The sequence below is a fragment of the Equus asinus genome, chromosome 9, assembly GCF_041296235.1.
Source record: "Equus asinus isolate D_3611 breed Donkey chromosome 9, EquAss-T2T_v2, whole genome shotgun sequence".
Classification (NCBI taxonomy): domain Eukaryota; kingdom Metazoa; phylum Chordata; class Mammalia; order Perissodactyla; family Equidae; genus Equus; species Equus asinus.
Genome location: NC_091798.1, coordinates 50995029 through 51021982, shown reverse-complemented (window position 1 = coordinate 51021982; position 26954 = coordinate 50995029). Strand labels below are relative to the sequence as shown.

At 44.1% G+C, this 26954-nt stretch overlaps 1 long non-coding RNA gene and 1 pseudogene across 1 annotated transcript; one reads left to right on the top strand and one right to left on the bottom strand.

The window, feature by feature from the left end:
* Positions 1-1035: 1035 nt before the first annotated feature.
* LOC106842789 (sorting nexin-15 pseudogene) lies at positions 1036-2138 on the top strand (annotated as a pseudogene).
* An 87-nt stretch (positions 2139-2225) lies between these two features.
* Positions 2226-26568, bottom strand: LOC139046188 (uncharacterized). The gene is made up of 4 exons (XR_011505861.1): positions 26418-26568; positions 11585-11745; positions 10476-10658; positions 2226-3520 (listed from the first exon to the last, which is right to left on the bottom strand). It is a non-coding gene; the product is annotated as an uncharacterized lncRNA (long non-coding RNA).
* Between the last annotated feature and the right edge of the window lie 386 nt (positions 26569-26954).

Below are 26954 nucleotides of genomic sequence, written 5' to 3'. Positions count from 1 at the left end.
TCCTTGTTACAGCCTTCTGACATCTGTTACTGAATAAGCAGTAAATGCCTCCTCGCTATATAAGCTGCTTTACAACAATATAACCCTGAGTGTCATTCCATGTTTGGTTGGAGTGCTCCCCGTTCAAGAACAGTCTTTTTGGTGTGTGCACAACAAACTTTTACTAATTACTACTGCAGTGGTTCATTGATTTTGTTTTGGCTATTGCTGAACTTTTGACACAGTTGAGAAGTGAAAGCGAGTCTCTGTTGGTCCATCTTGGATAGAAAGGGAAGTCCCACACCAGAAAGAAATTGACATCAAGGACTGGAAACCAGGAAGGAAGAACTGTTAACTTGGTGACAGAAAAGGGAAACAGTAGACTAAGATAGCACGGAGCTAGCAAACCAATGTTCAGGGAACAAGAGAGAAGTGGTCGAAACTGTTAGAGCTTGGAAGCTCAGGAGGGGCTCCCTGGAGCTGAAACCCAGCCTTCTGAGGAAGGGGCCTACCAGGTGGCAGGAATGTCTCAGAGCGGGCATGAAGAGGCTGGCTCTGCAAATAGCGGGGAAACTGCAAACTGGATTCAGCTGCTGCTACACATGTAAACTGCCTTGCCAGGGTGAAAAGGCGAGAATAAGGGGACACTCACTGGCACAGGAAGAAGTCAAGAAGTTCTCGGGGGCAAACAGGAAGGAGCAAGCCCTTCTTCCCTTCCAGCCTCACAGGCTTTCAGTAGTGCCCCCTATTAGCAGAACGGAGCGGGGAGCAGCTGGCAAACAGAAACACGGTTTGAAAAGTCTCAAAATTAGCATCACGAAGCAGAGACTGGAAGAGAGGGCTTAGAGCTAAGAGATAATAGCTTAGTAACTAGCTAGTAGTAACTCCGTTGGCTACTCAGCAGCCATACATACCCTTCTGTACATATCTGAACGCTCACACAAGAAATAGAACTCTATGTTTCTGTCTAACGAAAGGCAACTATAGTTCATACAAAGGAAGATATTCATTCTCACCCTTATCTGAAAAGGATGAGATGCAAAGTCCTAACGCTGTCTGCGGTACAGCCACTTCCACAAGCTGCGTGGAGACCTGACCCACACCCCCGCTTTCTCTTCCTCGCCTCCAGGAGCTCTCTGGTCCCCTACACCCCAGGCTTTGGCTGGTGGGAAACCTCAGTGATGCGGGAGCGGTGACAGGGGACTGAGGACTTCACTCACCGTGCACATCCCCGCCCCCAACAACAGCCCCCAACTCAAGGAGTTCTTCTGGCGTGGGGAGGTAACACCGCCCTCTAAGGTGTCCAGGGACCTGCACATCCTGTCACTCCCTCTGATCCCCACACTGCCTTCTGACAAGCCCCTGCAGCTGCCTGATGACCCTGGTTGCACCAACCACTCCTGGCAGAAAGGAGGGGCCTCAAGGAGTTGGAGGTGCCAGCGGACCCCCGCCATCCAGCCCTGCATCTGCTTTTGAACTGTGGGAGCCCGGAGCGGATATGCAGGCCCCTACTGGAGGCCCCCATCACTGAGGCTGAGCTTGCTCTCTTCGACCCCTTCTCCAAGGAGGAAGATGCAGGGCCCACTCCTACCCACATAGGTGAGCTGGCAGTGATGCAGGCAGAGCCTGGAAGGCCAGACCAGGAACCTGAGGAGCCAGGAGGGCAGGAGGAGGAGGAGGAAGAGGACGGAGGCCCTGCCTCCTGCCTATCTGAGGCAGCCACCAAGCTCATCACCCAGGCCCTGCTTGACGAAGGCAGGGGCCTACCCTGCAGCTCCGCAGGGCTACTAGCATGGCTGCACACCCTGCTTCAGGGAGTTCCCAGTGACCCATCCCCTGCCCGCTGGGAGGGTGTGAAGCAGACAGCTGAGTACCTGAAGCTAGTGGAGGAAATCCTGCAGCTGCACCTGTCCAGTCGCACCCTGAGAGGAAGGGGACCCTCCCCAGGACTCCAGCGCCAGCACTGCCAGCCACCCTTTTCTCTCCCTGGCGCTGGCCCTTCCTCCTGGTCTTGAAACTCCAGGGGATGCTTCTGTATGTAACGGGACCAAGAATGAGATAAACAAAGAATTCTCAACTCCCCCCAAATTAACTAAATTTAAAAATAAAATAACTAAAAAGTAATAAAAGTAATTATCTTAATTATTCCTCAAATTGGGTCACAGTGCCATCTGAATACTCTGTTTTCTGATGACTAAATTGTAAAGTTTGCTTCTGACAAAACGTGGAAGAGAGAAAACAAAATTGTCACTATAGATACATTTATTATATACACCATAAACCACGTGATACACATGCACACACACAAAGCAAGGGAGAAAAATATGCATAGCCGCTATAGCCTTCATTTCTGTAACTAATCACAAAGATATATTTATAACCATCTTCCTTTTTTTTTTTAATGATTTTATCTTTTTTCCTTTTTCTCCCCAAAGCCCCCCGGTACATAGTTGCATATTCTTAGTTGTGGTCCTTCTAGTTGTGGCACGTGGGATGCTGCCTCAGCGTGGTTTGATGAGCAGTGCCATGTCCATGCCCAGGATTCGAACCAACGAAACACTGGGTGGCTTGCCGTGGAGCGCACGAACTTAACCACTCAGCCACGGGGCCAGCCCCACCATCTTCTTTCTTACCCTACCCATTTCATCTTTTCTTTGCCCTCAGAAAGAACTTCAGCTGGTCATGATTCTTTACCTGGTGAGGTGACCCAAATCTTTATTCCCGAAGGGTCTGCATTCTCAGAGCCTTTCTTTTCTTTCTGTCGTTTTTTGTTGTTGCTGCTGTAGTTTGGGGCTGCCTGTTAGTTCAATGGCAGTAGTAGATTAAAAGGAATATTTGGCAGTCTTAGCTTCCAACTCAATGGAAACATTTGTCCCGTCAGGAGCCAAAATCGTCAAACCAGCAGAGCTCAAAACTGCAAGGATGGGTGCCGCCGAGACCAGCTAGGCAGCCTGCCAAAGGGGCAGACAGAATTAATAGACAGAATACAAACTATATTATTCAATGGGACAGGGGACCATCAGCCTCAAGGACTGAGGTGAGGTCCCTCGGTTCGCCACATATTTATTTTCGGGTAAAGAATCACAAGCAATCACAACAGCAGAAACTCATGCCTGCAGGGACACGCAGGCCAGAGTCCAAAGGTTCTATTCTTCATCCCCTGAAGCACACCAGACCATCCCAGGTCATTCCGTTGGGGAGTATCTTAAGGACAATCAGCAAGGTATGCAGGCAGCGTTCTGTTCCTGCAAGGGCCAGGCGTTCCTAAGTCCTTGCCTTCATTCCCAATAACATATTCCCCTCTGGCCTGAGAGTCCAAAGCACAAGCAATCTGGTATAATGACTATGAGGATCAGCAGATCACATACCCCCCCAGTCACCCATTTGGAATTTCTTTTTCCTTAGGCTTAAAGCCTAGCAAGAATGCTGCTATGATCTCCTGCAGCATTTCCCCCTTTTTGTTTTTGTAAGAGGAGGTAGGCGGTCCGGGCAGCTTCTCTCTTAGTCAGGTCTCAGAAGGTTTTTCTCGTGTATCTGAGGACTAAGCAGAAAATAATGAAAAATATACATCCTGATATAACAGTTCCAATAAGGCCACTGCCAATGGTTTTTATCCAATCAGTAGGAAACATCTTTGATAAGACAGTATGTATACCATCAAACAGTTCAGATTCAGGTAGCAAGGATAATTTAGCATCTTGCATATGTTTTACTTTAACTTGCAATAAATCTATATCTAATGTGAGATTGTCCTTGAGGTGGCTCTTTAAATGCCGCCTTCTAGTGCTCCAGGCATGCTCACTATCATCATAAGGATGTGGTGTGATACAGAGCTCAGTAACATTCCAATCACGTTGCAGTCTGACTAGCTTTTTTAAGTTATGTACTTCAGCTCCCAATATTAATACAGCATTTTGCAGATCCACTAGCTGTTCATTGACTCCCTGATCAATTCTTATCCTACTGTTCCATGCTTCACAGGCATTTTCGGGCCATTGTTGAACAAAGGTAGTGGTTTGAATTGTTTGATGCAGTGCCATCCCAGCAACAGCGGCAGTGGATGCTATTGCTATAATGCCTGATCTAGCAGCAATTAATAATCCTATAAATCTTTTAGATCTTTTTAAGACTTTCTGAATTATTTGTAGTAAGGCGTGGGTATCTAGAGATCCTTCCCACGGCCTATTTTGACCTACTGGAAGCCAAACGCCCAAACGTCGCCTCAATAGCATATATGAGTGAGAATCATTGTATAAGGAGCTATTGAGACAAGTGTATAATTTGCAGTCCTTACAATCCACAGTTTTATCTGCTTCATTAATAGATACTGTACCTATGGCCAATACATATGGATCTCGGACTCAGGCTTTGATGTAAAAAGTTCAATTGGCGGATGTGTTGAAAGACAATTTTGTGTTCTCATAGTTTCCATCCTAAATTCTGAATCGCCTTAGACTAAAGGCTAGTTTCCATAAGTCAATCTGTGGTCTACCCATATTAAATTGAGGTTGCAGAGGAGAAAATCCTTCCCCGTGCCATAAAATGGGATATACTCTATGTGTTGTAATACTGGTGTGCTTACACCCTGAAATTTGCCATCTTAACCTTTTATAGGGATTGCAGGCAGAGTCTGTATGGGAGCAATTTGAGACTGTATACCTTTTGGGGGACCAGTCCCATACTGTTCCATAGGAACCGTTAATCAAAATTACCCCCTCCGTCCCGCGACAAACATCCCAATGTATTCGATCAATTTTATCTACACATAATCTTTGACCAGCACACACTGGACGATTGGAGCCGTAAGATTGTTTGGGGGGGCAATAGAATAGTGGAAACTGTAACCCGATAACATATGTAACTGTGCTTGGCTATGATTTCTATCGAGCATGTAAGCAGATAGCCAAGCCTGTGTAGTGAAATTTAAACATCCTCTTCCTCTTCTTATGCAAATAGGCCAAGGGTCGAAACCAAAATGAGTTGTTTCATATGGGGTACCTTCTTCCTTTTCAAATATAGGTAGACGGACATCCTCGGGCCCCAAGACCCAGGATGAATCATTAACATATACAGGGACAGAATTTTCTCCCCAGTTCACTACTCTGATCAATGGGGGGTTAGGAATGTAAGCCCAATATGTATAAGTACCGTTATTCGGCTGGGCTATGGCCCCGGATATACTTACGGCCACCAACACCAGGGCGAACATCGCCAGAGCCAAGTTATTTGGAGTGACGGGTTTCTTTTCTTGTTCAAACACCTTCTCTGCTTGTTGAGCCAATTTATTTATTTGTCCCCAGGTTGGAATTGATGTACGATGTGTCTGTGGCAGTGGGAATGTGATTTTAGTAGTCTTCAGGCTTAAACCCTGAAAACGCATCACCAGTGGTTCATGAGCACCCCGCCAAGAAAACGTCCATTTGCGGTGGACGTCCTACATTAATCGATGTTTTCTTGGGGAGGTGCCCATGATATGGCTTAAGATGTCTAGAAGGGACCCAGATCGGCTTTTCTAAATCTCCTGGTGAAACACAAGCAAAACCTCGTCCCCCTGTTATTAGTGACCCCCTATTCCATGTATTACTCCCAGGATCGAACCAACAGATAGATGGTTTGTTTTTCTTTGTCTGCTCTTGTGCATAATGCTTTTCTGCTGGGGTTCCTTCCTCATATGGTTGCAAAAAATTCAAAGTGAATAATGCTTTGTAAATTCTTTGTGGACGGGAGATAGTGGCATCTCCCCCTTTTTGTTTTTGTAGCATGGCTTTCAGAGTTCGATTTGCTCGTTCTACTATGGGCTGTCCCTGAGGATTATATGGAATGCCTGTAGAATGGCGGATAGCCCAATCTGTTAAGAATTTAGCAAGAGAGATGCTGGTGTAGGCCGGACCGTTATCTGTCTTTATGGCTTTAGGTCGGCCCATTACTGCCATACAACTACGAAGGTGCATTATCACATGTTTGGCTGTCTCTCCCGTAGTGGCAGTTGCCCAAATATAATGAGAAAAAGTATCAATACAAACGTGTACAAATGACATCTTCCCAAAGGAGGGAATATGAGTATCATCCATTTGCCAGAGGTCATTAGGCTTTAAACCTCTAGGATTAACTCCTGTATGAGTTTCAGGGACTATGTTTACTTCTTGACAAGGGGGACAAGTTCGTACAATTTGATTAGCTTGGGCCCATGTTAAGTCATATTGCATCTTTAAACCTTTAGCATTACAGTGAGTTAAAGCATGAAATTGTTGAGCATCAGAAAAAATTGGGAATAGTAATACATCTGCTCGGGCGTTTCCCTCTGTGAGAGGACCTGGAAGAGAAGTATGGGCTCTGATACGGGTTATGTAAAATATGTGGTGCCAGTTACGAATGGTGGTTTGTAGATCATTGAAAAGAACATACAAAGAATCAGGAAGATTTAGTTTGATAAGTGCTGTTTCAATCAAATGTGTTACTTGAACAGCATATTGGGAATCAGATAAAATATTAATAGGTTCCTGGATATTTTGCAAAGCATGAGCGATCGCTTTTAACTCAGCCTGCTGAGCTGATAATCCGGGGGTATCTATGACACAGGTATATGCTCCGGTGTAACCGGCCTTATGATTACTAGAGCCATCTGTAAATATAACGTTGGCACCGGACATAGGAGTCAATTTAGTGATCTTTGGAATGATCCACTGAGTCCTTTGTAAAAATTCTAATACAGGTATTTTGGGAAAATGATTATCTATTTTTCACACATAATCAGCAAAAGCCAATTGCCATTTCATATGATTTTGAAAACATTGTGATACTTCTTTGTGGGATAACATCAAGCAAAGAGTATCCAGGTCATTTCCAGAAAGTTGTTTAGTTCTTTCTCCTCCCCGACTTAGTACTTCAACAATAAGATCTAGGTATGGGGGAATGGATTTAGACATATTATTAGGTAAGAATATCCATTCTATTAAATTATTTTGCTGCATTAGGATTCCTGTTGGTGAATGGGGTGTAGAAATAATATATAATGAAATTGGAATACGAAGGTTGACTCTATGCGTTTGGGCAGTTTGAATATATTGCTCAATTAGTTCTAACTCTTGATTTGCTTCTTTTGTCAAGCTTCTAGGGCTATTTAAATCGGAATTTCTTCTCAGAAGAGAGAATAAATGTGATAAAGCACACGTAGGTATTCCTAATTTTGGTCTTAGCCAGTTAATGTCACCAAGCAATTTTTGTAAATCATTTAAAGTAGTGATTGAGTCCCTCTGAATTTGAACCTTTTGAGGTCAGATAGTGGTTTTTCCTACTATTGTGACTAAGTAGAGATAAGGTTTGGTGAGTTGAACCCTTTCTGGGGCTATTTTTAGCCCCTCATGATTCAAATGAAGTTGTAATTCTTGGAAGACAGTAGACAATAAATTAGTGTCTGGGGCTGCACAAAGGATGTCATCCATATAATGAATAATATACGCTTGTGGGTACTTTGCCCTCACGGGGTCTATAGCTTTAGCAACATAATTTTGACATATAGTAGGGCTATTCAACATCCCTTGTGGTAGAACAGTCCAATGAAACCTCTTGTATGGCTCGGCCAAATTAATGGAGGGCACAGAGAAAGCAAAGCACATTTGATCCTTTTCATGTAGGGGGATGGTAAAGAAACAATCTTTCAGATCTATGACTAAAATTTTCCAGACCTTTGGTATCATATTAGGACTCAGTAATCCAGGTTGTAAGGCACCCATAGGAATTACAGTAGCATTAATAGCCCTCAAATCGGTTAACATTCTCCATTTTTCTGTTTTCTTTTTAATTACAAAAACAGGAGAATTCCAGGGGCTAAGCGTCTCTTGATATGCCCCTTTTCGAGCTGTTCATTAACTAATTCTTTAAGAGCTTCCAATTTCTCCTTTTTCAAAGGCCACTGCTCCACCCACACAGGTTTGTCAGATTTCCACGCCAATGCTATAGGCGTCGGTGGGGGAAGCTTTATATGAGCGGTGGCCTCCATTAAAAAGGCGAGTATCTTAACCCATGCTTATTCTGTTTCCCATTAGGGGCTACAGGGTTTACTGTTTCCTGTAATTGCTTTCCTAGTCCTAAACCTGGGACATATTGTTGTTTTTCCATAATTTTTTGTGATCGCTCACTATAAGAATACCTGAGGAGGAATATATATTTCTGCTTTCTATTGTTCTAACAAGTCTCATCCCCATAGATTAATGGGAAGATCCGCGACATAAGGCTGTAAGGTAGCCTTTTGTCCATTTGGCCTCGTGCAATGTAATATATTTGAACTCTGCCTCAACGCCTGTGCTGCCCCAAGGCCGATAACTGAAATCAGGGGAGGAGTGGTAGGACAGTGATAAGGTCAGTGTTTAGAGCTGATGATGGAGACATCTGCCCCGCTATCAATTAAGCCATCAAATGTTTTTCCATTGGTGTTCATTTTGCAGGTTGGGTGAGGTTCTAAATTTTTTTCAGTAAGGAAAACCCCCGCTTGCCCCGTACTGCCAAATCCTCGTTGCCCTCTAGTTTGTTGTGAGTTTCCTATAGCAATATAGGGCAAGATTAAAAGTTGAGCAATGCTATCTCCCTTTTGTATCTGCCAGGGAATTGATGTAGACACCATAACCTTTATTTCTCCTTGATAATCACTATCTATAAACCCAGTATGCACCCTAACCCCTTGTGAAGTCAATCCTGACCTCCCTAAAAGTAGTCCAACCGTGCCTTTAAGTAAGCGACCAGATATCCCAGTGTTAATCTGAGGAGGCGTTTCAGCAGGAGTGACTATACAATTCTCACTGCTGGTTAGGTCTACTGCAGCACCTCTGCTGTGGCGGGGGATAAATCCAAGGCACGGCGGTGTAATTATTGGTGTCATTTTCCTGCTTCTAAGCAGGGAAGGCCCCCTCGTCTGTCGGGGCTGGGAGCCCGCCCCTCCGGTAGTTTCCTGATAGTACATTCCCATTCTTATAACATTTAGATTGGCATTGACTAGCCCAGTGATTCCCTTTCTGGCAACGAGGACACAGCCCAGAGATGGCAGGTGTTTTCCTCACTTTTTGGTTAGAGCCATTATCACTTTTCTGCCTTTTTATCCTGCATTCCTTTCAAGTGTGGCCCGATTTCCCACAACTAAAACATACTCCGGGAAATTTGCCCACTCGCAGACCTGCCATGGCTTGTGCTAACATCTCCACCTTCAAAGTCTCAGTTCCCACTCCCTGGCACATTTTTATATAATCAGTCAAATTACCCTTTCCCTTAAATGGCCCAAGCACCTTCTTACAATCAGAATTAGCATTCTCATAAGCCAGTAATTGTAAAATAGTGTCTGCTGCCTCTCCATTAGTTATCTGTCATTTAATAGCTTCTTGTAGTCTAGCAATAAATTCTGTGTATGGTTCTTTAGGCCCTTGACTGATTCTCTGAAATGAGACCGTGGCAATACTTTTCATCTCAATCTTTTCCCACGCTCTCAGGCAGCAGCGTCTTAATGGTTCTACAGCTTGATCTTCCGTCCTTAGCTGATTTTGTCGTCAGCCCAAGGTCCGATGCCCATCAATTGTTCTAAAGATATCGGAATCTGTCCGGCCTGATTATGCGCGGCTGCTGTCTCCGCGTGATCTTGCCACCAGGTATGAAATTGTAAAAACTCCCCAGGGGCTAAGACAGTCTTTGCCAAAGTTGACCAGTCTGCAGGGATCAGTGTATTGCCCTCAGCAATCCCCTGAACTATCCCGACTGTGAAGGGAGAGTTAACTCCATAATTCTCAACGGCCTGTTTTAACTCTTTTAAGATCTTAAAAGGGAAAGGATCATGAACCGCCTTACATATGCCATTGAGATTTTGAGGATCAACACCAGGAGCCCCTCTCTCATGAACAGTTACGGGGAATGCCACGTGAAGGGCTTCCAGATCTCCCTCCTTTACTGCTCGTCTAATTCCCATTTGTAAAGGTGAAAGTGTGGGAGCCGGAGGACGCTTAGCTATGGCGCCGCCAACAAACTCCAGAATGAGTGGAGGAGGGAATGGGACCGGAGAGGGTGGTGGAAATATATCATCAGGCTCAGGTGCTGACGGCCACATGTGCTCCTTCCTTTTAGTAGCCGTCTCTTCAAGGACTGCATAATCAGGGCTCTTTATGTGATCAGTAAAGGAGGCCCCACCTTCGCTGTCTGTCTCTCCTTTGCTCCCCTTTGAGGAGTCCTGGGTTTGGAGGGGCTCTAGTACGGAACGAATTAATGATCAAGTGTTCCATATAGTCACAGGCATCAGAATGCCTGTCTGATATTCTTTCTTTAATTCAGTTCCCACCTTTTCCCATGATTGTAAATCTAACGTACCTAGAGTAGGAAATCAAGTACAATGCTTCTCTATGATTTGCAACAACTCAAACAATTGATTTTTACTGACCTTAGCCCCCGCTGCCCTCAGCAATTGCCTGAGTAAGCAGATGTAAGGGCGATACCGTTCTGTACTTTCAAAATTACCCATTTACCCTGTTGAAACTTCTGGAAGCACTTAACCGACACAGGGAATCTTTTGAGGCCTCACACCGCTTCCAGCTTCCGCACCGCTGAAACTCCACCGTCGCTCTTTGGCGGCTCTTCCTTCGTGCCCCACATTGGGCACCACTTGCGGCCAAGACCAGCTAGGCAGCCAGCCGAAGGGGTGGACAGAACTAATAGACAGAACACAATCTATATTATTCAATGGGACAGGGGACCATCAGCCTCAAGGACTGAGGTGAGGTCCCTCAGTTTGCCACATATTTATTTGCGTAAAGAATAAATTTGGGTAAAGAATCACAAGCAATTACAACAGCAGAAACTCATGCCTGCAGGGACACGCAGGCCAGAGTCCAAAGGTTCTATTCTTCATCCCCTGAAGCACACCAGACCATCCCAGGTCATTCCGTTGGGGAGTATCTTAAGGACAATCAGCAAGGTATGCAGGCAGCGTTCTGTTCCTGCAAGGGCCAGGCGTTCCTAAGTCCCTTGCCTTCATTCCCAATAACATATTCCCCTCTGGCCTGAGAGTCCAAAGCACAAGCAATCTGGTATAATGACTATGAGGATCAGCAGATCACATACCCCCCCAGTCACCCATTTGGAATTTCTTTTTCCTTAGGCTTAAAGCCTAGCAAGAATGCTGCTATGATCTCCTGCAGCAGATGGGAAGCAAGAATTCTACAAGTAGGTTATTAGTTGTAATCATGAAAGGAGCCATTGCTGCTCCCAACCTTGACTCTTGGACCCATGGCTATAGGAGAGGCACACGGATATTGGCTTCTGCTTCACAGCATCTACTGCATCCTGTGTGACAGAACCACCTGCTTTCAGGGTGTCTCTCCTAACTGGCAGCTAACAGGGGGCTTCAATAGGCCATGCTCCTGTCCTGTTAACCAGCAGCTTCTGAGTGTTGGAGGATGTGGTGAAAACCAGTGGATTCAATGGGCACGTCTCCTCTGCTGAAATGCTTTTGCCATGAAATGAGCTTCTTGATCAGAAGCAATATGGTGTGGAGTGTGGAATGAAGTCACCACGCTGGTGAATAAGACAGAAACATTATGGGTAATGAAGGCAGATCAATATTGAGAACACATACCTAATCCAAAGAAGACAAATCTCTTCCCACTCCATGCTGGAAGAGGTCCAATGTAATAGTCTAGCCACCAAGTGGCCGGCTGGTCCGCAGGCGAATGATGCTCTATTGAAGGTTCAGTGACTGTCTCTGCTGTTGCCAAGGCAGGCACTCAGCCAGGTCGGCTTTGGGGAGGGGAAGTCCATGTGGTTGAACCCAGAAGAAAACATCATGATAAGTGATATATATTCTCAATTTAAAGATTAACATTTCAATGGGTTATTTTAGATTGAAGGCAGAGCATGGACTCTTGCCCTTACAGCTGCACTTCCAAAAAACAAAAGAGATATTCCCAGGTTCCAGTCTTCCTCCCCATCAGCACTGGACTGGTTAAAATGCTATTTATTCAGTGAGTGCTCTGTGAGGAAGTTAGTCAGAGCCCATGAGCTGTCAGGGAGGTGTGAAAAAATTTCCTAGACTGCTTGGCGTTAAATGGTTCTGCTAAATATTTCAGGAGAGAACAGTGGTGAACGAACAATCTGCCTTTCTGCCACTGCACTTTGCCTCATTTTTAAATGTGGCAAAGTTCCACTCAAGGGTTAAACTCACTCATGGGAAATTAAGCCATTTCTTGCTAAATTAAGAAGTAAGAACAACAGTCACATGATAACATTGGGGCTCTGACACGGTTGATCTGTGTAACGTGGCATGGAGGATGCAATGTGCTGTCAGCTTTACAGATAAGCATATTGTGACCCAATTTGTTTGCCAGGCAGTTGTTCCAGAGAGGTAGTTTACTGACAGAAGAAAATTGAAGGCAGATTACTGATTGCGCAATCAAAGCCGAGTGGCTGCAGAACTGAATAAAATGTCGTGTGAATCCAGAAGTCACCCTGGAGTAAAGAAAATTAAACAGCAAGGAGGAAGAGGGATTAACTCACAACAAATGCCAGGTGATTTCTACCTGCGTCACCCCATCCAACAGTGACCTAGTGAACAAAGCCCAGTAAATTTGACTCCATCCTGGTTCAAATGCCTCCCCAGGAGCAGAATTCTATAGGCAACCTTGGTAAAAGAAGTGAATAAGCTTTGGGTCAACAAACACATCCATTTGCTATCACTGTTTTTTAACTTTTAGGAAAACTTAGATTTTCCGCTGTATTTTACATCTTGTTGTATGACCAGTGAGTAGTACTAGATATTGATGCTTCCTCTAACACTATTTTCTCTAAGGCCACAACATGAAATTCAGCTTAAGGCAGGCCTGTCTTGCAGGCTTGTGACTGTATTGATCCTACTGCCCGAATGGATTTTTAAATGAATTTTACAAGAAAATAACACTGTATGTGGACTCTTTGTGGGGCTTGAGCCCCCTCAAGGCTCCTGATATTCTTCCTTGTACTTTCAATGTCAAAAATAATCATTAATTTCTTTTTTTTTTTTTTTTTTTTTTGAGGAAGATTAGCCTTGAGCTAACATCCACCGCCAATCCTCCACTTTCTGCTGAGGAAGGCTGGCACTAAGCTAACATCCATGCCCATCTTCCTCTACTTTATACGTGGGACGCCTACCACAGCATGGCTTGCCAAGCTGTGCCGTGTCTGCACCCGGGATCCAAACTAGCGAATCCCGGGCCGCCAAAGCGGAACATGTGAACTTAACTGCTGTGCCACCAGGCTGGCCCCAGGAATAATCAATAATTTCAAAGCACAAGTGATATGAAAACAGATCTCTCAAAGTGCGATGAATGTGGTGGTCATTTGGAGCAACAGTAAACCTTTCTGAGCAATTGATTCATGTCTCTTTTTGAAGGGAAGAGTATTAAATTGGGTGGGAATCCAAACTCTACGTCAAGTTGTAGTCTCCAGAAAGATTTTGGAAATACGCCCTCCCGTGATCTAGCCAGAGAAGGAAAGGACATGACCGGGTCCAATCAGAACTAGAGTCTTCTTCCGTTTTTACATGGAGCCTAATGAAGGTTAAAAGTTTGCTAAATGTTATACAGGGAAGAGGTGAGGAATATGAGATAAGGACACTTGTAAAGCCCTTGAAGCTATAAAATAGCATAAAACTGTGGGAAAGGCCATGAGCTTTCTATTTGGTTCTGCTGCAAGTAAATATTCGCACATGACCACACCTGCCGCTGAGGTGGATACCTAGAACGAGGAACACTGTCTTCCTGGAAAAATAGGAGGTGTATCTGTTTCTAAATCAATATTGTTATAATCTTTTGTTTGGGTACCGTCAGGTTTTTTACATGTGGAGACTTGCTGACATTAGGGTAAATATTAATAAATCAACCCATGACGATTATAAAGGACAAAATCTGTCACTCCCATCCTCTGCTTCCAACTTCACAAACAGGACCTGAGACAGTAAGATTAAATAATTCTCTGGAGGCCAAGCAACCAGGACTAACCAAAGGGGACTTGCTGTAGACAATTCTGCTTTCTTTCAAATCTGGGAGCTCATCAGGTGGATATTTTTACTTATAACATTTGTACCATCTAGACCCTGATTTAAAGAAATGAACAAGCATGGAACTTAGTTTTTCCTCCCACGAATTTGGTTTTCGTTAAGTATTTAGGATCCCATAAACACTTTCTTATTTCATGTTTGATAATATTTTTCTTTTTTGGCACTTGGCACCAATAATGAATACAGCACCAAACAATATAACTAGACACTGTAATTCCCTGATGAGATTCTAATTTATTCAGCTAGGACACAAGCACTGCCCAAGGTTGAAACACTTGAAGCTTTAGCTGCTCATTTTCCTAGGTATTTAAATCTCCCTATCTTTCAAGCTGTCACAGGCACACGGCTCTCCTAACTTACTCTGGGCCTGCAGAAAACACAGGCCGCCAAAACAAAATCGCCATGTTCTGCCCCTCTTTCTGAATCTGATGATTCTGAGGCCGTGAGCCAAGTCTGCGGAGGAATTCTTCGGTTGGGCTGTTTTAGTTTGCAACGCTGCTTCCCCAGGGATTTACTGGCAATGAGATTAAAGGTCCTCCCGCCAAAACAATGTGATCCAAGGAATGCCTACCACAGAATCCTAGGGAGGGACATGTTTGTTAAAACAGATCCCAAAGCACCTGCCCCATGGCCATGTGGTTAGTGGTTAAGTTGGTGCGCCCCGCTTCGGGGGCCAGGGTTTCATCGGTTTGGATCCTGGGCGCGGACGTGGCACTTCTCATCAGGCCATGTTGAGACAGCGTCCCACACAGCACAACCAGAAGGACCACAACTACAATATACAGCTACGTAATGGGGGGGCTTCGGGGAGAAGATTGGCAACAGTGGTTAGCTCAGGTGCCAATCTTTAAAAACAAACAGATCCTGAGACCCCTCATCAGATCTCCTGAATTACAGTCTCTGGTGGTGGGTTTGGGAATCCAGGGCCACCCACTTACAATAGAGAAAAACGGTTCAATCCAAATTGGCTCTGGTTGTAAACCATGAGGTCCTTTAGGAACGTAAAGGAACATCCTTTGCAAGCAAAATCCAAGTCCAGGAGACGTGGGAAAGAGGAAGAAAGCAACATTGCGTTCAGCTCAGGTTAGGCCCTGAATTCCTTTAGGCCATCCCAGATTCCTTTTTAGCCCTGAGGATGTGGCCTAGGACTTGTCTTTACCGTTGCACAATACACTGGTTACGCCTATTCCAGATTCATTAATGGCAAGAGTAGGTCTAAACCACTGTCAATACAGAGCATGAATAAAAATGTTCATTGAGAGATGCCAGAGCACATTTCAACCAGAAATTTCCATTGACGTAAACTCAGGAGTGCATGTCTAAAGCAGATCATAAACAAGAGCATCTCCGGAGAAAAGGAAATGTTTGTGTTCCCAAATCAGAGGCAGAGGTCCTTGAAAATACCACATTGTTGGCTCCCAGAATGGGGCGCTCTCATGCCCTAAATGACGAATCAGGTCCATTTGTTCTGCTTTGTATTTCTCACTGTTTTTCTGCACCGGTGGTGAAATTTAAACAGACTTCATCCGCATCAAAGAAAATAAATTCCTCGGTGGACTTTAAATGTTAAGAATTCTGAGATGTGTGCTCTTCTGTCTCAGAAATGAGAATGCACTGAAACAGGAAGTCAGCCTCACAAAGGGGAGGAACCTCAGAGAAATATAACTTAAACCTTTTTGAACATATTCCATTTAGGGGGACAAAGTCCCCCATAGCTTGCCCACCTCATCCATTCCAACTTTCCCATGGGGAAAATAAAGGCTTGATAACAAACAATTACAAGAGAGGAACAAATCAATCAAAATGGTAATAATGGAGCAATTACATAAGAACAAAAACAATTACCAAAAGAAAACCACAATAATAATTTTACAAATACATTATTTAATACAAAAACATCAACACCTCCAGAGCACGGCCAACTTAAGTGATGACTGATTTTTAGGGTGATGGCATAATTTGTCATCCACACCATGACACTTGTGAAAGTAAAAAGTGGTGCTATGAATAATTTCATCAGGACAGCAGGCATACACCAGAACCGCCCCAGGAGATCCAGGGGTCATGGTCACCTAACTGATAATTCACAAACAACATATCTTTCCACAAGAGTATGGGTATTCCAAGCATCTAGATGTGCACTTGCTCAGTGAAGACTTTGCAGCATTATTGGTGGTAAAACACTGAAAGTAAGGCTTCGGAATTCTCTAGCAACAGGCTGATTCTAGTGGCAAATACTCATGACAGTTTTGGCCTTCTTGCACCTCAGAGATTTAGGTCAGCCTGACTCCAGTCCACAGGGTCCATATCCACAACCGCCTCAACTCTCATGTCATTCAGTTCCAAATATTTCTTAATTTGGGGTTCTTCTTAAATGTATGAGTTCCTTTTAAATCTAAGAGTTCTTTAGTAATGTTATTTGGTTCCAACACATGAGATATTTAAGCTATTCTTCTGTTACTAATTTCTAATTATATTGACCATTATGGTCAGATAAGATAGTCGGGATGATATTGTTCCTTTTGGAATATATTATGGTATCCTATATGGCCTAGTGCGTTATATTAGTTGGAGTTTTCCAGGGAAACAGTATCAATAGGCTATATATTGTTATATGAGGAGATTTATTATGGGAATTGGCTCACGCAATTATGGAGGTTGAAAAGTCCCATAACATGCCATCTGCAAGCTGGAGACCCTGAAAAGCTGGTGGTATAATTCAGTCTGTGTCCCAAGGCCTGAGAACCAGGAGCTCCCATGTCCAAGGGCCGGAGAAGACAGATGTCACAGCTCAAAAAGAGAGCAAATTCACCCTTCCTTGCCTTTTCAATCTATTTGGGCCCCAAAGGATTAAATGCCCACCTACATTGGTGAGGGCAATCTTTTTATTCAGTCTACTGATTCAAATACTAGTCGCTTCCCAAGATGCCCTCACAGACACACCCCGAAAGAATGTTTTACCAGGTGTCTGGGCATCCCTCTGCCCAGTCAATTTGACACATAAAATTAACCATCAAATGTGTGGTTTACTCTTTTTAAAATATTTCGTTTATGCTCAAAATGAATGTATTTTTCTGTTTGACAGGTCTCCCATTTTTTACTTCCTCGTGTTGCCACTTGTGTGTCTGTGGATGCTGTTGACTTGGACACCACTGTCTTCATCAGTTTCCCCAAAAGATCCAGCACAAGTTCCTGCGTGTATAACTTTCCTGGTGATTTGAGAGGTCCCGGGGAGAGCGTTCATCATGCACTGTCCAGCCTCTGCTACCACACTGCTCTCCCTCCCCCCTCCCCCATCTCTCAGTCTGCCCTTTGCCAGGGTCCTTGCTCACACCATGTGACCTTCCCTGAGCATGTACCACAGGCAGCGGCCCCTCCAGCCAGCCAGCCTCCCAGCCTGGAGGGCTACCTTCTGTCCCCGACAGGGCTTCTCCCTACATTGCCTCCCCAGAGATGAAGCCCTCCCTACAATGATTTGTTTACCAGCTGCAAAGGGAATATGATCATCTCCATAGGTTGCACCAAGTGATAGTAATTCTAAATATCACATTTATTAGGTAACTTGAGAACTTAGTTCTCAGCCCAACATACTAAAAGGGATCACAATATGCCATCCCAAAATATGCCATTTGGGCATAAGGATTATTTTGAGCTGAAGGCATTTAAGTCGCTGAAATCTCTTATCTACCTAAAAGCAGAACCTCCCAAAAGAACTTAACTGTCATAAATCCCCTCCCTAAGAAGAATCTAATCTAATCACACCCAAACAGACATTGTCACAAGACTAGCATATCTCCATCTAGTCTCCTGAGTGTCCACTTATCTCTCCAAAGTCATTTTTTTCCCCATAACTGCCTTTTCTCCCTCTCCCCTTCTCCCACTAAGTTAGGTAGATAAGCCTCCAAGTCTAACTACTTCTTGGGGTTTTCACTTCTTTTCTGTGAAGTCCTTCATACGTGTAAAATTATTAACATCAGTAAAATCTGTACACCTTTACTCCTGTTAATCCGCCTTTTGTCAATTTAATTCACAGGCCCCCAAAAACGAGAGTAACAGAGTAGAAGAAAAGTTTTTCCTCCCCTACAATATCAAATAAAGTTCATGGAAATTTGTGCATGCCACTTATCTATTAGAACAACAAGAAAAATTCTGCATTTTTAGATCAGACCTGGCCCAGCCAGGGGCTGGCCCGGTGGTGCAGCAGTTAAGTTCGCATGCTCCCCTCCGGTGGCCTGAGGTTCACCTGTTCAGATCCCGAGCATGGACCTATGAACCGCTTATCAAGCCACGCTGTGGCAGGTGTCCCACATATAAAATAGAGGAAGATGGGCACAGATGTTAGCTCAGAGCTAATCTTCCTCAAAAAAAAAAAGATACACATTTAAAAAAAAAAAAGACCTGGCCCAATATCAAGTAAAGTTCATGGAAATTTGTGCCATTCATCCATTAGAACAACGAGAAAAATTCTGCATTTTTAGATCAGACCTGGCCCAGCCAAAGGACCTTGATATTTCCAAGAGTTCTGGAAGAAGAGATGCGCCAGTGAAGACAATATTCCTAAACCCAGTGACTTGTGAGCTCAAAGGCAAAGTTATCAAGCGTTGAGAGTATGGATTCTAGAACCCAAACCTCTAGATTCAAATTTTTCTTCTGTGACTTCCTAATGGTGAGGTTTGGCAAAGTACCCTATCGTTTTATGCACTATCACATCACATGGGGATAATGACTCACAATTCTGCAGGTCTGTTGGGAGCATTCAATGAGGTAATGAGCACAGTGATGCAGCAACCGGGTCACCACGTGCTCAGTGCTGCTGCTGTTGATGGTATCTTGGGAAGAGAGATAGGCCTCACCTACCAGGAATGTTGTATGCATACCTCCCCTTTATGGTTTTCTTTTTTTTTTTAACTTGGTTAAGAATCACTTGTGTTAGAGACGAGCGCCTTGTGATTGAATGGAATTAACAACAAACCTGTCGTTTCTCTTTCTGAGTGACAAATTAGATGAACATTGTCTTCCTCAAACAAACAGTAATAGGAACTTGTTACAAAGTCCTTTTTTATACAATCTGCCCTCAAGTCACAGAAAAATCTGGTAAAAAAAAAATGTTCATGGGGGTCGGCCCCATGGCCGAGTGGTTAAGTTCGCGTGCTCCGCTTTGGTGGCCCAGGGTTTTCTCTGGTTTGGATCCCGGGCGCAGACATGGCTCTGCTCATCAGGCCAGGCTGAGGCAGCGTCCCACATGCCACAACTAGAAGGACCCACAACTAAAATATACAACTATCTACTGGGGGGATTTCGGGAGAAAAAGCAGAAAAAAAAAAAAAAGATTGGCAACAGTTGTTAGCTCAGGTGCCAAGCTTTAAAAATGAAAAAAGTTCAGGAACACATTAGTGTTAACATTTTATAGATGAGGAAGCTGAATTCCAAGAAGCTAAATGAGTTGCCAAGAGACTCAACTGCAGGGAAAAGCACTTGGATCCAGGTGTTCTGGTCCAAAAGCCCAGCCTCTTCCTACCACACTCTACGCCTCAGGAGTTTGTCCGAAATCCAGAAGGTAAAGCTTTGAAAAATGTCATAACTAGTTGGAAAAAAAAAAAAAACTAATTCCAAAAGACTCCCAAAATTAAAATTATTGTCAACTACATGTTCTATCACATCTCATTAACCATCAAACATCACCAGCAAGCTATTACATGGACCGGATTAATACAACCATTGTTTAAATAACTGACTCAGTTTGCATTTTTTGTTAAATGTAACAGTAGCTCAAGAATTTACATTTTGCCTCGAGTTATGCAAACCTTCTCCAGAAACTTTGAAACGAGTTTGATTTTGATCTTGTTGGGACAACTCACCTTTGCTTAAGGGCAAAGTGTTGGGCTTGGTAGCCTCTCAAAATGCATAGAGTGCTACAATCCTATGACTTTACTGAGACCTGAAGTTTAAGCAACTGTTTCCTTCAACAAAAGAGATTCATTTGTCCCAGAATTGGGTGTGCCTTAATATCTCTGCCACACTCAGTAGGCTAGGAGCAGCCGTGGGGGCCTGGCCTCAGTGAACCCTGGTGACAGATGTCAGTGCACTGCGGCTGGGCCCTTGGTCAGTTACACTCCCTGCAGTTGGAGGTTTGCAAAGCGTATCCTAATGGCCACCACACTCTCCCACCCCATTTTATAGGTAGTGAAATTAAGTCACAGAGAAGTAACTTACTAAAAGTCAGAGCTGGTTAGCAGAGGAGCCAGAATTTGATGCTCTGGTCCCAGAAGGCTTGCTGGTGACCATTATGCTAGACTATCTCCTATCTAAGTCCACACTTTCTGCACCTTCAGAAACTGTCTGAAGTTCACATCAGCGTCTTTAACAAACGATCACAAGCATTTCACTTGTTCTACAGTGATCAAGAAAAGGAAGTCTAGAGCCATCCCTGATGGCCTAGTGTTTAAAATTCAGTGCGCTCCACTTCAGCAACCTAAGTTCAATTCCCAGTCCTGGAACCACATCACTTGTCTGTTGGTAGCCATGCTGTGGCGGCAACTCGCATAGAAGAATTAGGACTTACAACTAGAATATACAACTATGTACTGGGGCTTTGGGGAGGAAAAAACAGACAGGAAGATTGGCAACAGATGTTAGCTCAGGGTAAATCTTTCCCAGAAAAAAAAAGAAAAGGAAGTCTGTAATAGTTCAAATAGATGTCCATACAAACAGCTAATATGTTTACAAACCACCAAAATCAGGAGATCAATTCCCAAGCCTAGATAACTACAGAGCAAACTGGAAAAGTGACATATCCAGAGTGACTCTTGAGCCCATAATGTGGGATAATTGAGATTATTGCTATTTATTTTTAATAGCACAATGACATCAGAAAACTCTACTATTTCACTAGGTCCCTCAAATCTTAGAATACTGGAATTAAGTTTCCATTGTCTAGGAACACATGAAGGCAAAATGTGAATGGGAAACCAGGTAAATAATCCTGTATCACAGCATGAGGTTTTTCTTAATAGGCTCGAAAACATGTCTCAACACCATGGTTTATGTCCTAAAAATAAACATTTCCAGAAAAAGTTTCCTTTTCAGAGAAGGGACTAGAGAAATGAAAGCCCTGAGAACCAAAGCTGCACATGGGCTGCCGGGGCCTCCCCACGGGGCCCGGAGGCTGAGCCACGTCTCACAGCTGCTGCCTCCAGCCCAGCTCTTGCGGCCAGTACGGGCTCTCTCAGCCCTGCGGCAGCACAGCCACCCTCATCTAATTCTCCATGAGGCCGCAGCTCCTACAGCCAGCACCCATTGCCCGGGAACCAAAGACATGAGGGACCAAAGTCACTTCTCATTTCAACCTTGCACAGAGGCCCAAACTTCCCATTTCTTAATAATTCCTGGGAGTAAATCTATTAAATTGTTCAAGATTCCTAAGGCCAATGAAAACTCCCTGCATTTTTCTAATGACGACTTCAGTAGTATGGGGCATTGCTTCTAAGTGATCCCAACTAAATAGGGTCTCCTGTGTTTTGGGAAGCCATGCAGCAGAGAAAATCCACACACTGACTTCTCCCCGTTCAATGCTGCACCTGAGGTCACCCATTTTGGAATCTTCCAGCTTCCCTAGATCCTGCATCATACATGGCAGTTTTCTTGTCCTCTTTCTAGGCCTCAGACTTGCTTAATAAAAAATATTCCATGAGTCTTCCTCTCTCCACATGTGACAGATGGCCAGGAAACTTAGGTTTTATTTGAAAAAAAGCCATTAAAGGCAATAACTTATTTGGGTTAATTTGATTTTGTTTCCTTATGATAACTCAGGAAAACAACTGCCAAGTGTAAAGGTCCCAAATCTTCTAAATCTCAGACTGGTCTGGATCTGCAGTGTGTGTGGCCACCCCCGGCAACGCACACACACACACACCAGTCATGGAATGTTCTGGGCTCATATGACTACAGCTACAGCCAGCTGTCACATCTCAGATCCAGGTTTTACTGAAAAGTGGGCCAAGAGGGGAATTCCAGCTGGGTGGGGACCAAGGGTGGTTTTTCCCTCAGATTGGGTCTGTGAGAATGGGGAGGTGCCTTTTCTCACAAACGAGCACAGCTTTCCAGTGCACAAACCCGAAAGAATTTCTCTTCTCTGAGACCTGTGTCAGCCCCGGGAAATTACCCACCGGGTATAAAATGGTCCCTGGCCTGTTTTGTTTGTTTGCTTTGTCTTGGGTAAGCCTGTCACCGAGTACCACCCAAAATACACCAAATCACTTTTGCTGTACTTGTCGCTCAAAACGTTGTCTTTTTCACTTGAGCCTATGAAGTTCGTCTTGGTAGCACTGGATATAGTGATTGTCAATGCTGAAACTCTAAAAGCAACTCATGTCCCAGCCCTGGCAGGAGCCATTTGGCCTGTGTCCGTTGAGTGATTATCAACTGAAAACAGTGACAGTGACCAAAAAGAGCACAGTGATGTGAAGCAAACCATCTCCCCAGATGCCCCACGGATCTGCCAGCTGAACAGCAGACGGGTGAGCAAACGTCTTGGAGAAATCAGAGAATCGCTCTGGCTAAACTCTGAGTTTTGTCATGTGAGATTCAGAAGAAAATAAGAGCAGACAGATAACGTGATTTTGAGGTCTTACAACTTAATTAATGATATTAACATTGTGTACAAATTCAATTTTATCCTCTGCCTGGGCTTCAGAGAGGGCAGGAGACAAGCCAGCAAGAAGAAGAAACTTTTCCTGACGGGAAAACCCGGTAAGTGGGTTTTTCCTCGGTCCTAGGGGAACTACGTTCATAGACGCACATACAGCGAAGTGGCAGTTTTTCTCTTTCCTAATTTATATTTTATTGGTAGAAATAGGCAGTCTAGTTCTCTCTCTTGCAAAGGCAGTGAGAGAGCAACAAAGAGACAGGGTCACCCAGGTAGGGACGCTCGTGCATCAAAGACTATGGACCCAACATGGACATATTGATGATGAAGAGAAACAAGTTACAAACGATCATGTACACAGAATTATTCCATTTTTGTTTTTTAAATGACATAGAAAATTATTGTCCCCATGGGACAGAATTCCAGCTCTCTTCCAAGCCCTGTGCAAGTGTGGACCACAGGTCCTGGCCCACGTCCCCTGCCTCACTCCAGGCCTCACTCCCACACTGGCCTCCTCTTCCTCCTCCTGGGAAGTCTGTCAACTGTGCCAGCCTCCTTCAAGCTGGAGGGGAAGAGAGCCTTCTCTTCTACCTCTCAGCTTCTGTGCCTGGGCCTATGAACTGAACTGACAAAAGACAGACAGACAGGAGAAAAAGCATGCAAATTGTATTTGATGTTAATATTCTCCCACGGCAGGAGGGGCTTCCTAGAGAAGTGGAAACCCCAAAGAGGCAGTTAGACCCAAGGGCTTATACACCACTTTAACAAAGAGTGGTCAATTGTAGAGACATGAAGACAAAGGAAAAGTGGGTTTGTGCTAAGAGCAGTAAATTGTAGGCAAGTGACTAGGAAATACATGGGGGAAACTAATGGAAAACAGGGTCATTTTCACAAGGTTTGTTTGTGCAGACTCATCTTGCGTCGACTGCCTGTCTCTGATAATAGGAATGTTCTCCCCTTCCTGGCACAGGGCGGAGAGGGTGGGGAAGGGGGGCACTTTTCCCACAGGAAATATATGCCCTGCTTTGAGGGAGAAAGCAGAAGGAAGACAGCCCTTCCTGCATCTGCTGTTTCTCAAGTGCCTTCAGCTCAAAATAATCAGTATGCCAAAGAGGCCTCGTCTGGAGCGGGGTGTTCTGATCCGCTTCACTGCCCCGGCTGTATGTTTGCCTGGACAGTCAGCTCTTGGCGTCACTATTGACCGCTCTCAGCAGAAATGTCTCCTTCTCAAGAAGGCCTTTTCTGACCCCCTCGTCTAAGTTAGGATGTTCCCTGCTCCTCTCTCACCTCATCATTCTGTATCACACTTGGTTTCAAATATCTCAATTTGTAGTCAATGTGTTCGTTGACTGACTTGTTTATTGACTTTGCCCTCCTCTAGACCCAGGGGCCAAGACTACGCCTTCTTGTTCTGTGAGGTCTCCCAGCTCTGAGGACAGTGCCTGGCACAGAGTGGGAGCTCCATAAACATATGTTAAATAAACGCGCACCAGAGACAAGGACACACATCCACATGTTAACTGTGTTTGTCTCTGGCTGGTGAGGTCGTGACTGCCAAACGTCTTCTCTCTTGCCTACCTGTACTTTCTGGATGTTTTTCTTCAACACTCTACTTTCATAAGAAAATAAGTTATTTGTACATTTAAAAAAGATGATTAACATGAACAACATGATGAAATGCTTTCATTTTAAGCAGTCATGTAACTGTATACAAGCCCAAGGCTTTTCAATAGCTTCAGAACATTTCTGCAGTGATTTCTCTCTTCTAAACTTGACCAGGGAGACTACGACATTGAATACAAGGAAGGGGCAGTGAGCCTTGATGAAAAGATCATGGGTTTCAGGTTCAGCCAGATCCAGGTTTCCATAATGACTCTTCCAGTTCCCAGCTCTGTACACTTGGGCAAAGAACCTCAACTCTCTGAGCCTTATTTTCCTTATCTATAAGTTACTCATTTAAAAAATATGCGTTTTCTGGGGCCAGCCCAGAGGTGTAGTGGTTTAGTTTGCACACTCCACTTCAGCAGCCCACAGTTCATAGGTTCAGATCCTGGGTGTGGACCTACACACCACTCATCAAGCCATGCTGTGGCAGCATGCCACATACAAATTGGAGGAAGACTGGCACAGATGTTAGCTCAACACCAATCTTCCCCAAGCAAAAAGAGAAAGATTGGCAATAGATGTTAGCCCAGGGCCAATCTTCCTCACCAAAACAAACAAAAAAAATCCATTTTCAGCATTGTTTTATATACAATATTTTGTTCCTGGTAATATTCATGCCTGCTATTTTAAGTCAATTCTTCTTGAAAAAAGTACGCAAACTAAAACCTCATCTGTAGGTTGAACCAAATAAACTGCCAATATTTGACCTTTTTTTGTTTTCAAAGTTGTTTTTTGGGTGAGGAAGATTGGCCCTGAGCTAACATCTGTTGCCAATCTTCCTCTTTTTCTTTTTTCTCTCTAAAGCCTCAGCTCATAGTTGTATATCCTAGCTGTAAGTCATTGTAGTTCTTCCATGCAGCAATGCCACCGCAGCAATGCCACCACATCATGGCTGGATGAGCAAGCAGTGCTAGGTCTGCACCCAGGATCGGAACCAGCAGACCCTGGGCCACCTAAGCACGAACTTAACCCCTTGGCCCCGGGGTCAGCCCCCTAACAATTTTTTAAACTTAAAAACAAAATGGCAATTTGATATGATTCAACATAACTGGTGTTTTTCAACCTGGGGGTTCAGTAGGAAGCCTAACAATTTAGACTCCGCAGCCAGCCCAGGCATCGTCCAAACCAATGAAAATTTCCAATACGGCTCAACCTGTTGGCCCAGTCTGCTTTTTGGTCCCTACTAGTTCAGGGTCCGGCGGCATGCAGACTATCACTCTTATTTTAAAGACTCATGACTCCAATTCCATTGATAAAGTTCCCAATTCCATAATTGTCTGGGCTTAATGGGAATTCCCATAGAAAAAAAGAAAGTATTATGTACTTAAAAATGAAGGGAAAGAATTTTCTCATAAAGCTGTTCGTCTTGAGGTATAGCTCATAGACTGCCCCCTCCCCACTGTATGCATGTCACCCACAGACACTCCCCTTTAAAAAGACAGAATTTCCTTGTTCCTTTATGGTTAAGAAGGTAAGCACAACAAGGTTAGACAGCCAGTGTATATAGGAAAGAACTAGTTTAAGAAATAAGAAAACATGCCACTGTCAAGGAAGTTCTCATTCGTTTGAGCTGTCAAACTAGGTAATAAAGAAATTCAAATTCTGTAAAGGAAACCAAGAACAAGAAATTGGTTCGAGTAACACAATAATAGGAGGAAATCTTTAAAAAAGAAAAAGCAATTGGTTGCCTTCTCCCTACGTCTAAGAGCGAAAAAAATACCCAGGTAGAAGGCGTCGGGAACATCAAACTTCCTGGCTTGTTGCCAGTTGCAAGTGCACAGATATTTTCAGCCTAATAGGACACATCAAATACATCAACATTTTAATGTACTAATTTGTTACTAACATTTCTAAGCCAAGGGGTAAGAGGGAAAGAGGAGACACGCTCCACACTTGTGAGTGGATAAATATGAAATAATTTAGCAAAGAAAATAACTTCAGCTTAGGCCGTCATAAGATTCTGTGCACCTCTAACTGGCATGGTTTTCTTTAGTCATCCCAGGTAGATTTAGATTTTTCAATCCCAATCTCTCCTTGGTCCTCAGAAATGCAAATGCTAAACCAACGTACCTGTTACGATTAGGTTTGCCTGCAAGTAAGAAACAAAACACCAAAATTACAACAGCATGAATGAGATAGAAGGTTCTCCCTCCATCTCAGAAGAGCCCAGGTCCGCAGTCTAGAGCTGGTGTGTCTGCGCCCAGAAGCCCTCAGGAAGCCAGCCTACTTTTACGCATGGCTGCCCCTTGCTGCAAAGAGACTGCAAGATGCTGTCTTTATTCCAGGCAGCCATGCACCCACTGTAAGAGGGAGAGGATGGATGCTGGAGACGGTAACAACCTGTCTCTAGCACAACCAAATTCTACCAAACACAGAAAGGGATCAGAATACGCTGCCCCCAAATATGCTACTTTGGCATAAGGATTATTTTGCACTGATGGCAATTGAGAAGAATCAGACACAGGAAGAGCTCTCTGCCCATCCTCCATCTGCCTAAAAGCTTACCTTCCCTTGCGAAGCTGCCCCCTCCTCTCTTAGCTGAAAGGGAAGAACAACACTTCTCATCAGGGCGGGAGAGGGGGAAGGTGAGGATACAGAAACTAAACC